Raw genomic sequence first — 14173 nt, forward strand, 5'->3', positions numbered from 1 at the left:
CTGGAGAAGGGACAGGCTACCCACTCCAGTCTTCTTGGGGTTCCCTGGTGGCTCAGCTGGTAGAGAATCTGCCTGCCACGTGGGAGACCTGGGTTCAATCCCTGGCTGAGAAGATCCTCTGGAGAAGTGAAAGGCTACCCACTCCAGTATTCTGGCCTGGATTATTCCATGGACTGTATATAGTCCATGGGGTCACAAAGAGTCGGGCACCAACTAAGCGACTTTCACTTCACTTAATGCATTAAAAAGGGCCTGTCTCTCCACACGTGCCTCCCTAAGGGTCCCTGTGATACAAAATTTAATGCTGCCTGGAAAATGGAAGTGATAATTCCTGTCATTCTCAAATCACTAGGGCCATATATACACATTGCCACCTCCGATAGAGGCTGTCCCCCGGCTCTCCCAAGGGGGCGTGACCAGCCTCCTGATGACCCGCCTTTCCCAGGGTCCAGGTTCCTCCTACTGCGCCGGGTGCTAGGGTCTCCTTCACTGGGCCGACCAGCGCGTCCTTGTGCGCATGCGCGCACCCCCCCCTCACGCCTGCGGGGGCGGGGCCACTGCGTCATCGGGACGCGCGCCGCGGACAGCGCCGCGGTTGCCGGAAGTTGGGCGGCGGTAAGTGAGCCGCGCCGTTGAGGAGGACAGGGGTCCTGCGAGGTCGGTTTCTGTAGCCCTGGGCCTGAGGGGTGAGCTCGGCGGTGAGGTCGAGGGTCACGGCGGGTCTGAGGAGCCTCCTTCAAGAGGCGGGCCTCCCTCCTCTAGGGAGACACACCGACTCTGGCTCTCGCCTTCTGTCTGCGGTCACGTCCCCCTCAGGCTGATTCAGCCCGGGGTCTTCCGACTAGGAAGCTTTTGCTAATTAACAAAGTAATTCCCGCCTGTCCCCTGGCAGCGAGTGCTCTGAACATCCTGTGTGGGCACACGGGGGACAAGCACGCCTGGGCTCTCTCTCTCCTGGCTTTGCTCGGTTTTGCTGTGACTGGCGCGTCTTTTCTGGCCAACTCCTCTCCTCCCTTCATGTGGCATGATGTTGAAACGCTTTTAAGGAGCTGAGTACAGGGCTCACATGCAACCGCAAGGTCCTTTTTCTGTTCCAGCCAGTTTCTCATGGTAGAGAATAAGTGTAAATACTGATCGAGCTGCTGCTGCACATCTAGCACTGCTCTGCAAGCTGGGGATACCAAAGTGAGTAAGGTACACATCCCTGTCCTCGAGTTAATTTTTTTTTTTAAGTCAAGGAGATAGCGCTACAGTATGAAACTGTTGTAGGGGGTTGCTGGCGGACTTAGGGTGCTCGCAGGTCAGGCTGAGGCATCAGTAGGCTTCGGTCCTAAAGGATGAGCAGGATTAGTCAGGTGAAGAGGGCAGTGAGGTGGGACGATATCCCAGACATTTGGAGTGGCATGAACAGAAGGCTATCCATTGAGTGACCAGCAAGGAGTTCACTCAAGCTGGAATGCTCTGTTGTGGAAGAGGCAACTCTGGAAAGCCAGATCATGAAGGATTGTGTGGGCGACAGCGTGAGGAGCACAGACTCTGGAAGCTGAGGTGCTTGTGTGCCGTGTCTGGCTTTGCCACTGAGCTAGTTTGTGAGCTTGGGCTGGTCACTCCCTTTCTTAGCTTCAGTTTCTTCATCTGTAAAAGGAGCAAATAGGGAGTTCCCTGGTGGCCTACTGGTTAGGATTCTGGGCTTTCACTGCTTTGACTGGGGTTCAATTCCTGATCAGGGAACTGAGATCCTACAAGCCACATGACGTAGCCAAACATCCCCAACCCCACCCCAGCTCCCCCCCCCCCAAAAAAAAACAGAACAAAAACAAAGGGCAGACATTAACCCACCTTCTAGGGTTGCTGTGAGAAGTGAATTAGAGGATGTTAGCCACTTGACACTGCTGCTGCTCCTGCTAAGTCTCTTCAGTCGTGTCCCACTCTGTGCGACCCCATAGATGGCCCACCAGGCTCCGCCATCCCTGGGATCCTCCAGGCAAGAACACTGGAGTGGGTTGCCATTTCCCTCTCCAATGCATGAAAGTGAAGAGTGAAAGTGAAGTCGCTCAGTTGTGTCTGACTCTGCGACCCCATGGACTGCAGCCCACCAGGCTCCTCCATCCGTGGGATCCTTCAGGCAGGAGTCCTGGAGTGGGTGCCACTGCCTTCTCCACCGCTTGGCACTGGTGGACAGTGAACAATAAACTGCTGCAGTTACTGTTGCCAAGTTAAGGCATGTTAAGAAGCTTTATTTGGAAATGTGGGTGTGAGGGGTAGAGCCCTGAGGAATTTTAAGCAGGGTTGTGCCATGGTTTTATCTCTTTTAAAGTAGCCAGGCAGTGATGTGCTTGTTAGAGTGGGCAGGAAGGACCTGCAGGTAGACCGGGCAGGGCACCGTTGCTGTAGTCCAGGTGCCGTAGTCCAGGTGCCGGAGGAGGGGGGCCTGAACCAAGGCAGCACCTGTGGGGATGGAGAGGGGTGGGTGCATTCAAAGACAAGGAAGTGAGATTCGCTGGACTGGTAACTGGTTGGATGATGCTGGGGGAGTCAGGATTTTGGGGGTCGAGGATGGAGAATGAACCCTCTATGTGGAGATAAAAATGATAAGTAGTTTGGTCAGTACCCTTGACCTCAGAGATTTTATTTGGAAGTCAGAATGACCTCTGTCTTCCACTTTTGCTCATGGAAAAAAGATTCTCTGATGCCTTCCTCCTCTCTTTCTCCCGATCCTCCCTGCTTTTTCTAGTGACGCCCCACTGTGTGTTCAGTTCAGTTGCTCAGTTGTGCCCGCCTCTTTGTGACCCCACAGACTGTAGTACGCCAGGTTTTCTTGTCCATCATCAACTCCCGGAGCTTGCTCAAACTCATGTCCATTGAGTCAGTGATACCATCCAACCGTCTCATCCTCTGTCATCGCCTTCTGCCTTCAATCTTTCCCAGCGTCAGTGTCTTTTCCAGTGATTCAGTTCTTCACATCAGGTGGCCAAAGTATTGGAGTTTCAGCTTCAGCATCAGTCCTTCCAATGAATATTCAGGACTGATTTCCTTTAGGATTGACTGTTTTGATCTCCTTGTAGTCCAAGGGACTCTCAAGAGTCTTCTCCAACACCTCAGTTCAAAAGCATCAGTTCTTCAGCATTCAGCCTTTATGGTTCAACTGTCACATTCATACATGACTACTGGAAAAACCATAGCTTTGACTAGGTGGACCTATGTTGGCAAAGTAATGTCTCTGCTTTTTGATATGCTGTCTAGGTTGGTCATAGTTTTTCTTCCAAGGAGCAAGCGTCTTTTAATTTCATGGATGCAGTCACCATCTGCAGTGAATTTGGAGCCCAAGAAAATAAAGTCTCTCACTGTTTCTATTGTTTCCCCATCTATTTGCCATGAAGTGATGGGATGGGACTGGATGCCATGATCTTCATTTTTTGAATATCGAATTTTAAACCAGCATTTTCACTCTCCTCTTTCATCAAGAGGCTCTTTAGGTCCTCTTCACTTTCTGCCAAAAGGGTGGTGTCATCTGCATATATGAGGTTATTGATGTTTCTCCCAGCAGTCTTGATTCCAGCTTGTGCTTCATCCAGCCCAGCGTTTCTCATGATGTACTCTGCATTTAAGTTAAATAAGAAGGGTGACAGTATACATCCTTGATGTACTCCTTTCTCAATTTGGAATCAGTCCATTGTTCCATGTCCAGTTCTAACTGTTGCTTCTTGATCTGTATACACATTTCTCAGGAGGCAGGCCAGGTGGTCTGGTATTCCCATCTCTTTAAGAATTGTCCATGGTTTGTTGTGGTCAACACAGTCAAAGGCTTTGGCATAGTCAGTAAAGCAGAAGTAGATGTTTTTTTGGAATTCTTTTGCTTTTTCTATAACCCAACAGACGTTGGCAATTTGATCTCTGATTCCTCTGCCTTTTCTAAATCCAATTTGAACATCTGGAAGTTCTCGGTTCACGTACTGTTGAAGCCTCACTTGGAGAATTTTGAGCATTGCTTTGCTAGCATGTCAGATGAGTGCAATTGTGCGGTAGTTAGAACATTCTTTGGCTTTTCCTTTCTTTGGGGTTGGAATGAAAACTGACCTTTTCCAGTCCTGTGGCCACAGGGTGTTCAAGGGGGAACCAGTAGGTGCTGCTCTGTCACCAGGCTGGCAACGTGCATCTCCAGGATCTTGGTGGGCTGGGTGTCAGCCGGTCCACCTGATCTCAGAATGATCACCTCTGGGGTGTTCACAGCGTCTTCCTGCTTACCCTCCTTTGACCTTGTTCCTATGTGTCAGTCTCTCTGTGAGTGTGTGGCATAGAAAGCAAGTCCTTTTTCCATGGAGTCTGGCCATGCGGAGCAACACTGTACTCACTGTCCTTGCCGGAATCCAAGACCCCACAATGACTCTGCTAGGCTTCGTCATGGACACTTGATGCTGTCGACACCGTCACACTGTCTGAGAGTCAGTGTGATGCTGTCTACGCATCCCTCCTCATCTCTCGTGTGTTCATCCCTCTCCCAGCCGCCTTTGTTGCTTTTGACTTCGCTGAGTTGTAGCCATCAGTCAAGGCTTCTCAGCTTGTATCATTACAAACTTAAATCCAGCCAACCCTATGGCTTTGCCTTTTATTCTAATTCCGTGGGGGGGAAAATGGTGTTTGTTCTAAGATTAATTCCTTTACTTGTGCTGAGATCCCTTTATCAGTTCCTTTTCCTCAGGACCTGGTTCCCATCATTGTTCCCATTTCTTTCCTGTTTAACGAACCCTTTCATTTACTATCCATCCCCCCCTACCCCCGTTTTTACTTTCATTTTTGCAAAAACAAAACACCCTCCTGTTACCCTCTGCTCTACCCCGTCGCAGCCACACTTCTTGGACAAGTTGCCACCTCTGCTGCTTGAAGTCAGCATTCACTGAAATTCTACTTCTGCAGCAGCCCTCCCCGCAAACCACTGTCCTCCAAGTCACCAGGCCTTGGTGTTGCCAGAACCCCTGAACTCTTTGCCTTCCTTCTCTTCTTCGCCTTCTCAGTATGTCTGACATTGACGCTCTCCCTTCACTTGTGAAAAAGCACTCCTGGTTCGAACTCTGTCTCTGGCCGTTTCCCCTCAGTTTTCATCGCAGGCTCTTTTCTTCCTTTTGTCCCTTAAATGCTGGTTTTCTCCAAGGCCTGGTCTCATACTCACGCTCATCTCTATGCACAGCATAAACTCTCATCCCTGGGCCAGTGACCTCTGCTCTGGCTCTCGAGTCCAGATCTCTCCTGAGCACCAGCCCTCCGTCTCAGTGAGTCCCAAGCTAAGGTCATCATCTTCTCTCCAAACCTGTGACTCTTCTTCCTGTCTGTACTCTCTCGCATTCCCCTTCTGCATTTATTGATTCCAGGCAGAGCCCTTCGAGTCCTCTTGGACTTTTCCTACTCACACCATGCCTCCCGTCCTCCTGGTGCTAGTCAGAGTTCCACAGCTTCTCCTCCCTTGATACTGACTGGACACGTTTTCATCATCTGCATTTCCTCTCCCCCTGCCTTAGATCAGGCCCCTTTTCACTTCCTGCCTGTGTTCCTGCCTGGCCTCCGAGCTGCTTGCCTGGCCTCAGCAGTCTGGCCCTAACTATTGCTGGAGTGCCCTTTCTGAAATAATAGATCTTTGCGGGACTTCCCTGGCAGTGCAGTGCTTAAGACTCCATGCTCCCACCACAGTGGATGTGGGTTCAGCCCCTGATCGGGGAACTAAGGTCCCATATGCTGTGTGCTCCCAAAATGTAAAAAGCAAACAGAGCCCCCCAATATTTGCTAAAATACAAATCAGTAGCTTTTCATGGAAGGCCTTTCGTGATTTGGCATTTGCCTACTTTACGGGCGTGGTTTCCAGCTCCTGTGGCGCACGAACCTTGCCTTCTCACCACACAAAACTCTGGGTGTGTTCTGAAACGGACCATGCTGTTTCCTTGGTACATAGATTCGGTCATCAGGAAGTATTTATTGGGCACCTGTGGGGGGCAGGTGCTGGGAAAACAGCGATTGATGGAGGAAAATGAGAAGCTGACACAGTGCCTTTCTCAAAGAGCTTTTCTTGTAGCAGTGAGGACCAACGTTCACGCTGCGCGTGTGCTCTGGAGGGGAGGTGGTGGCTCCCTTTGTGGGTCGGATACAGGAAAACTGACCTGAGTGGGAGTTGAGGGAGTCAGGGAAGGCTCCCCTCTCATGATGGTTGAGCTGAGATCTGAAGGGAGAAGAGGAATTAAGCAGACAGTGGGCCCCTGGATGGATAAGAACGTTCTCAGCTTCTGCAGAGACTGTTGGGTGTTTCCAGAATTGCAGATGTGGAACTGAGACAAGCTTCCTCCTTTTGTCTAAACTGTCCCCACTCCCCAGCATAACCTTCCTCATCCAGCAGGACTGGTTTGGGCTGCAGCCGCCAACCACTCCCCTCTCTCAGCCGTCCAGAGGACTTTTGGAAGAGGGGGGAGCTGTTTTACTTTGTGATATAACCACAAGGCACAGCTGCATTGAAGAGGGTGCCGGGGGTGACAGGCACTCTGCGATGTGTGATGGTGGTGGTTGTTCAGTCGCTAAGTCATGTCTGATCCCGTGACCCCATGGACTGCAGCACGCCTGGTTTCCTTGTCCTTCACCATCTCCCGGAATTTACTCAACCTCATGTCCATTGAGTCGGCAATGCCGTCCCACCATCTCATCCTCTGTCGTCCCCTTCTGCCTTCAGTGTTTCCCGGCATTAGGGTCTTTTCTAATGAGTTGGCTCTTCGCATCAGGTGGCCAAAGTATTAGAGCTTCAGCTTCAGTCTTTCCAGTGCACATTCAGGACTGATTTCCTTTAGGACTGACTGGTTTGATTTCCTTGCTGTCCAGGGGACTCTCAAGAGTCTTCTCCAAAACCGCAGTTCAAAAGCATCAATTCTTCGGCACTCAGCCTTCTTTATGGTCCAACTCTCACGTCTGTACATGACTACTGGAAAAACCATAGCTTTGGCTGTATGGACCTTTGTCAGCAAAGTGATGTCTCTGTCTTTTAATATGCTGTCTAGATTTGTCATAGCTTTCCTCCAAGAAGCAAATGTCTTTTAATTTCATGGCTGCGCTCATGGCAACCTACTCCAGTATTCTTACCTGTAGAACCCCAAACAGTAGGAAAAGACAGTGTGTGGGACCAGCACCAAATGAAAAAGAATTGTCCCACCAGCATGTCAAGTGGTGTCCTTGTTGAGAATCTACTGCCAGTTCTCTTAAAAGCCTGGGCTCGAGGGTTTTTGTGGGAAACACCCCTTCCTCTTCAGGCTAATTTAGCTGTCCCTCCCTCCTCCTCCCATTACATCCGGTGCCAATGCTTACACCAGACAGCTGTGCTCATTTTACCTGTAACCTGCTGTATTGTCATTCCTGCTCTGTCTTACCTTGAGACTGTTAGCTCCTTAAACTCGGGAACCATGGCTTTTTGCCATCGAGTCCTGAAATTCAGCACAGGGTCTGGTACATCAGGACTTTCCTGGTGGCTCAGATGGTAAAGTCTGCCAGCAACGTGGGAGACCTGGGCTCTGTCCCTGGATTGGGAAGATCCCCTGGAGAAGGGAATGGTAACGCACTCCAGCATTCTTGCCTGGAGAATCCCATGGACAGAGGAGCCTGTCGGGCTGCAGTCCATGGGGCTGTGAAGAGTTGGACATGACTGAAGTAGCTACGCAGCAGCAGCTGGTACTTCAAACCAGTGTCTATTGAAGGAACGATGAGGAAACCCCATGTTTTGGGTGTGTGTTTTATTGATGGTATGTTGATGGTATGTTCTTCTTGAGTGCCTCTTGTGTGCCACATTCATGCATTTTCTAGTTGAATCCTCAATAATTCTGCACTGCAGATGGTTTCCCATCTTACAGATGAGGAAGTAGGCTCAGAGAAGATAAATGACTTGCCCAAGGCTGTGTGGCTGGAAGTTTCAAAGGTGGGATTTGAACTTGGGTCTCTCTGGCTCATGAAGCTACACCCTTCTGTCTACCATATGTCTGTCTCCAGTGTATCAGATTGCATGGTTGTCCAGGTGTTTTTGTGGACTGAGACTTAAGGCCCTGGATTTACCTCTATGAAAATTTTATTGTTGTTGTTCAGTCGCCCAGTCATGTCTGACTCTTTGCGACCCCGTGGACTGCAGCACACCAGGCCTCCCTGCCCCTCACCATCTCTCAGAGTTTGCCCAAGTTCATGTTCACTGCATCAGTGATGCCGTCCAGCCATCGCATCCTCTGACACCCTCTTCTCCTGCCCTCAATCTTTCCCACCTTCAAGGACTTTGCCAATGAGTTGTCTGTTTGCATCAGATGACCAAACTACTGGAGCTTCAGCTTCAGCATCAGTCCTTTCAGTGAATATTCAGGGTTGATCTCCCTTAAGATGGACCGAATTGATGTCCTTGCTGTCTGAGGGACTTTCAGGAGTCTTCTCCAGCACCACAGTTCGAAGGCATCAATTCTTTGGCATTCTGCCTTCTTTATGATCCAGCTTTCACAACCGTGGGTAACCACTGGGAAGACCATAGCCTTGACTATACAGACCTTTGTTGGCAGAGGAATGTCTCTGCTTTTCAACACACTGTCTAGGTTTGTCATCGCTTTCCTGCCAAGAAACAATCATATTCTGATTTCATGGCTGCAGTCACCATCCACAGTGATTTTGGGGCCCAAGAGGAAATCTGTCACTGCTCCCACCTTTTCCCCTTCTATTTGCCATGCAGTAATGGGGGCAGATGCCATTATCTTAGTTTTTTTAATATTTAGTCTTAAGCCACTCTTTCACTCTCCTCCTTCACCCTCATCAAGATGCTCTTTAGTTCCTCTGCACTTTCTGCCATTTAACAACTTGAAAATTGTAATCTTGATAAATAGGCCTGCCATTCCAGGTGGTCAGAATCTTTTATTCTAAAATTCTGTTATGTGTCATTGCTTCTTCCTATTCCTGTCATGTGTAGATTTTTGGTTTTTTTGGTCGGGGTGGGTCTTGGTTGCTGTCCACAAGACTTTTCTGGTTGCCGCGAATGGGGACCACTCTCTAGTTGCAGTGCTTCGGCTTCTTACCGTGCTTCTCTTATTACAGAGCACAGGCTCTAGAGCATGCCAGCTCAAAAGTTGCGGAACATGGACTTGGTTGTTCTGTGGCATGTGGAATCTTCTCAGACCAGGGAGCAAACCCATGTCCCCAGGATTGGCAGGCAGATTCTTAACCTCTGGCCCACCAGGGAAGCCCCAAGTGTAGAATTAATAAGCAAACCTGTATTGTTATCTAAGTCACTGGTAAGATGTGGTTATAAGAATCAAAAGTGGGTCTTCTGCATTGCAGGCAGATTCTTTACCATCTGAGCCACCAAGGAATGTCCTTGCTGTAGCAAGGTTCAGTTCAATTCAGTCACTCAGTCGTGTCCTACTCTTTGCGACCCCATGGACTGCAGCACGCCAGGCTTCCTTGTCCATCACCAACTCCCAGAGCTTACTCAAAATCATGTCCATCGAGTCAGGGTTGCCACCCAACCATCTCATCCTCTATCATCCCCTTCTCCTCCTGCCTTCAATCTTTCCCAGCATCAGGATCTTTTCCAGCAAGTCAGTTCTTCTCATCAGGTGACCAAAGTATTGGAGTTTCAGCTTCAGCATCAGTCCTTCCAATAAATAGTCAGGACTGATTTCCTTTAGGATATAGACTGGTTGGATCTCCTTGAAGTCCAAGGGACTCTCAAGAGTCTTCTTCAACACCACAGTTCAAAAGCATCAATTCTTTGGTGTTCAGCTTTCTTTATGGTCCAGATCTCACATCCATACATGACTACTGGAAATACCATAGCTTTGACAAAGTAATGTCTTTGGCAAATGTTCATTGGCAAAGTAATGTCTCTGCTTTTTAATATGCTGTCTAGGTTGGTCATAACTTCTCTTCCAAAGAGCAAACGTCTTTTAATTTCATGGCTGAAGTTACCATCTGCAGTGATTTTGGAGCCCCCAAAAATAAAGTCTCTCACTGTTTGCATTTTTTCCCCAATCTATTTGCCATGAAGTGATGGGACCGGATGCCATGATCTTATTTTTCTGAATGTTGAGTTTCAAGCCAACTTTTTCACTCTCTTCTTTTACTTTCATCAAGAGGCTCTTTAGTTCTTTGCTGCCATAAGTGGTGTCATCTGACTATCTGAGGTTATAGGTATTTCTCCGGGCAATCTTGATTCCAGCTTGTGCTTCATCCAGCCTGCTGTTTTGCATGATATACTCTGCATATAAGTTAAAGAGGCAGGGTGATAATGTACAGCCTTGATGTACTCCCTTCCTGATTTGGAACCAGCCTGTTGTTCCATGTCCAGTTCTAACTGTTGCTTCTTGACCTGCATACAGATTTCTCAGGAGGCAGGTCAGGTGGTCTGGTATTCCCATCTCTTTAAGAATTTTCCACAGTTTATGGTGGAAACTCTCCAAAGAGAGTCACAGGCTTTGGCATAGTCAATAAAGCAGATGTTTTTCTGGAACTCTCTTGCTTTTTCTATAACCAATGGATGTTGGCAGTTTGATCTCTGATTCCTCTGCCTTTTCTAAATCCAGCTTGAACATCTGGAAGTTCACCGTTCATGAGCTGTTGAAGCCTGGCTTGGAAAATTTTGAGCATCACTTTGCTAGTGTGTGAGATGAGTGCAATTGTGTGGTAGTTTGAGCATTCTTTAGCATTACCTTTCTTTGGGATTGAAATGAAAACTGACCTTTTCCAGTCCTGTGGCCACGGCTGAGTTTTTCAGATTTGCTGGCATATTGAGGGCAGCACTTTCACAGCATCACCTTGCAGGATTTGGAATAGCTCAACTGGAATTCCATCCCCTCCACTAGCTTTTTGTGTAGTGATGTTTCCTAAGGCCCACTTGACTTCACATTCCAGGATATCTGACTCTAGATGAGTGATCACATTATCATGGTTATCTGGGTCTTGAAGATCTTTTTTGTACAGTTCTTCTGTGTATTCTTGCCACCTCTTCTTAATATCTTCTGCTTCTGTTAGGTCCATACCATTTCTGTCCTTTATTGAGCCCATCTTTGCCTGAAATGTTCCCTTGGTATCTCTGATTTTCTTGAAGAGATCTCTAGTCTTTCCCATTCTATGCTGCTGCTAAGTCGCTTCAGTCGTGTCCGACTCTGTGCGACCCCATAGACGGCAGCCCACCAGGCTCCGCCGTCCCTGGGATTCTCCAGGCAAGAACACTGGAGTGGGTTGCCATTTCCTTCTCCAATGCATGAAAGTGAAAAGTGAAAGTGAAGTCGCTCAGTCGTGTCCGACTCCTAGCGACCCCATGGACTGCAGCGCACCAGGCGCCTCTGTCCATGGGATTTTCCAGGCGAGAGGACTGGAGTGGGGTGCCATTGCCTTCTATAGTTTTCCTGTATTTCTTTGCATTGTTCACCAAGGGAGGCTTTCTTATCTCTCCTTGCTATTCTTTGAAACTCTGCATTCAAATGGACGTATCTTTCCTTTTCTCCTTTGCCTTTCGCTTCTTTTCTTTTCTCAGCTATTTGTAAGGCTTCCTCAGACAACAATTTTGCATTTCTTTTTCTTAGTTGTGGTCTTGATCACTGCCTACTGTACAATGTCAGGAACCTCCGTCCATGGTTCTTCAGGCACTCTATCAGATCTAATCCCTTGAATCTACTTATCACTTCCACTGTATAATCCTAAGGGATTTGATTTAGGTCCTACCTGAATGGTCTAGTGGTTTTCCCTACTTTCTTCAATTTAAGTCTGAATTTGGCAATAAGGAGTTAATGATCTGAGCCACAGTCAGCTCCCAGTCTTATTTTTGCTGACTGTGGAGCTTCTCCATCTTCAGCTGCAAAGAATACTATCAGTCTGATTTCAGTATTGACCATCTGGTGATGTCCACGTGTAGAGTCTTCTCTTGTGTTACTGGAAGAGGGTGTTTGCTCTGACCAGTGCATTCTTTTGGAAACACTCTGTTAGCCTTTGCCCTGCTTCATTTTGTACTTCAAGGCCAAATTTGCCTGCTACTACAGGTGTTTCTTGACATACTAGTTTTGCATTATAGTCCTCTATAATGAAAAGGACATCTTTTTTTTGGTGTCAGTTGTAGAAGGTCTTGTAGGTCTTCAGAGAACTGTTCAACTTTAGCTTCTTCAGCATTAGAAGGGGCATAGACTTGGATTACTGTGATATTGAATGGTTTGCCTTGGAAACAGAGAGCACGCTGTCGTTTTTGAGATTGCATCCAAGTACTGCATTTCAGACTCTTCTGTTGACTATGAGGGCTACTCCATTTCTTCTAAGGGATTCCTGCCCACAGTAGTAGATATAATGGTCATCTGAGTCAAATTCACCCATTCCAGTCCATTTCAGTTCACTGATTCCTAAAATGTCCATGTTTACTCTTGCCATCTCCTGTTTGATCACTTCCAATTTACCCTTGATTCATGAACCTAACATTCCAGGTTCCTGTGCAATATTGCTCTTTACAGCATCGGACTTGACTTCCACCACCAGTCACATCCACAATGGGTGTTGTTTTTGCTTTGGCTCCATCCCTTCATTCTTTCTGGAGTTATTTCTCCACTGATCTCCAGTAGCATATTGGGCACCTACCGACCTGGGGAGTTCATCTTTCAGTGTCCTATCTTTTTGCCTTTTCACACTGTTCATGGGGTTCTCAAGGCAAGAATACTGAAGTGGTTTGCCATTCCCTTCTCCAGTGGACCACATTCTGTCAGACTTCTCCACCATGACCCATCTGTCTTGGGTGGCCCTACAAGGCATGACTCATGGTTTCACTGAGTTGGACAAGACTGTAGCCCATGTGATCAGTTTGGTTAGTTTTCTGTGATTGTGGTTTTCATTCTGTCTGCCCTCTGATGGATAAGGATAAGGGTTATGGAAGCTTCCAAATGGGAGAGACTGATTGCGTGGGATTGTTCTGATGGGTGGGGCCTTGCTCAGTAAATCTTTAATCCTATTTTCTGTTAATGGGTGGAGCTGTGTTCCCTCCCTGTTGTTTGACCTGAGGCCAAACTATGGGGGAGGTAATGAAGATAATGACCTCCTTTAAAAGGTCCCATGATGCACTGCTGCACTCAGTGCCCCTGACCCTGCAGTAGGCCCCTGCCAACCCACAGCTCCACCAGAGACTCCTGGACACTCACGGGCAAGTCTGGCTCAGTCTCTTGTGGGGTCACTGCTCCTTTCTCCTGGGTCCTGGTGCACACAGGGTTTTGTTTTGCCCTCCAAGAGTCTGTTTCCCCAATCCTGAGTAAATTCTGGCAGCTCTACGGTGGGGTTAATGGCAACCTCCTTCAAGAGGGCTTGTGCCATACCCAGGTCTGCACCTAGCGACCGTGCCCCTGCGGCAGGCCGCTACTGACCCGTACCTCCGCAGGAGACACTCAAGCACAGTTCTGGTTCAGTGTCTGTGGGGTCTCTGGGTCCTGGTGCACACAAGGTTTGTTTGAGCCCTCTGAGTGTCTCTGGTGGGTATGGGGTTTGATTCTAAATTCGATTTCACCCTGCCTGCCGTCTTGCTGGGGCTTCTCCTTTGCTACGAGGGGTATCTTTTTTTGGTGGGATCCAGCATTCTCCTCTTGACAGTTGTCCAGCAGTGAGTTGTAATTTTGGAGTTCTCGCAGGAGAACGTGAGCACATGTCGTTCTGCTCCGCCGTCTTGGTGGAGCACACAGGGTTCAGCATGCGTGAAATGCTTTGTGAATATGATGGATATTCACTCACAGAGAGAATAAAATACAAACCTGATAGGCCCCAAGACTGAACCAAAGACATCCCTGGCAGCTCCTCTCTGATTGCCATCAGTTCATTCCTGAACCAGCATCCTTTGAAGAAGGTTACTTCACCAGTTTTAAGTCCTTCTGACTGTGTCAGTTCTTGCATCCACATCTCGTCTCCTGTGCTGTCTGGAGAAGCCTTGTCGGAGGCCTCGCTGAGCCCCGTAGCCTGTTGCCCGTCTGTGGTTCTTCCGTGGCCGCGGCCGCGGTGCAGTGATGCTGTCCCGGCTTGCTCTTGGGGAAACCGTGGGGGCCTTTGTGGACACGCAGGGCGGCTGCATGCAGTGCGCAGGGGCCGCATCCGAGAGGGTTCTGTGCAGATCATGGGCGCCATGGGCGTATTTTGTAATGACGGTTTTCTGGCAGAGAAGGGCAAAGAT

General features: G+C 48.5%; 1 protein-coding gene across 19 annotated transcripts in view; it reads left to right on the plus strand.

The window, feature by feature from the left end:
• The first annotated feature begins 534 nt into the window (after positions 1–534).
• Positions 535–14173, plus strand: part of ATG7 (autophagy related 7) — a 273963-nt gene continuing 260324 nt past the window's right edge. For 10 of the 19 annotated variants that reach the window (XR_009732575.1, XR_009732577.1, XR_009732576.1 and 7 more), the window contains exon 1: positions 535–615. The gene's annotated coding sequence lies outside the window, so the exon portion shown is untranslated. Of the gene's footprint in view, positions 1186–14173 lie in introns of all 19 variants that reach the window. The other 9 variants (XM_061397096.1, XM_061397098.1, XM_061397095.1 and 6 more) reach the window with 8 other exon arrangements.

The sequence above is a fragment of the Bos javanicus genome, chromosome 22, assembly GCF_032452875.1.
Source record: "Bos javanicus breed banteng chromosome 22, ARS-OSU_banteng_1.0, whole genome shotgun sequence".
Lineage (NCBI taxonomy): Eukaryota > Metazoa > Chordata > Mammalia > Artiodactyla > Bovidae > Bos > Bos javanicus.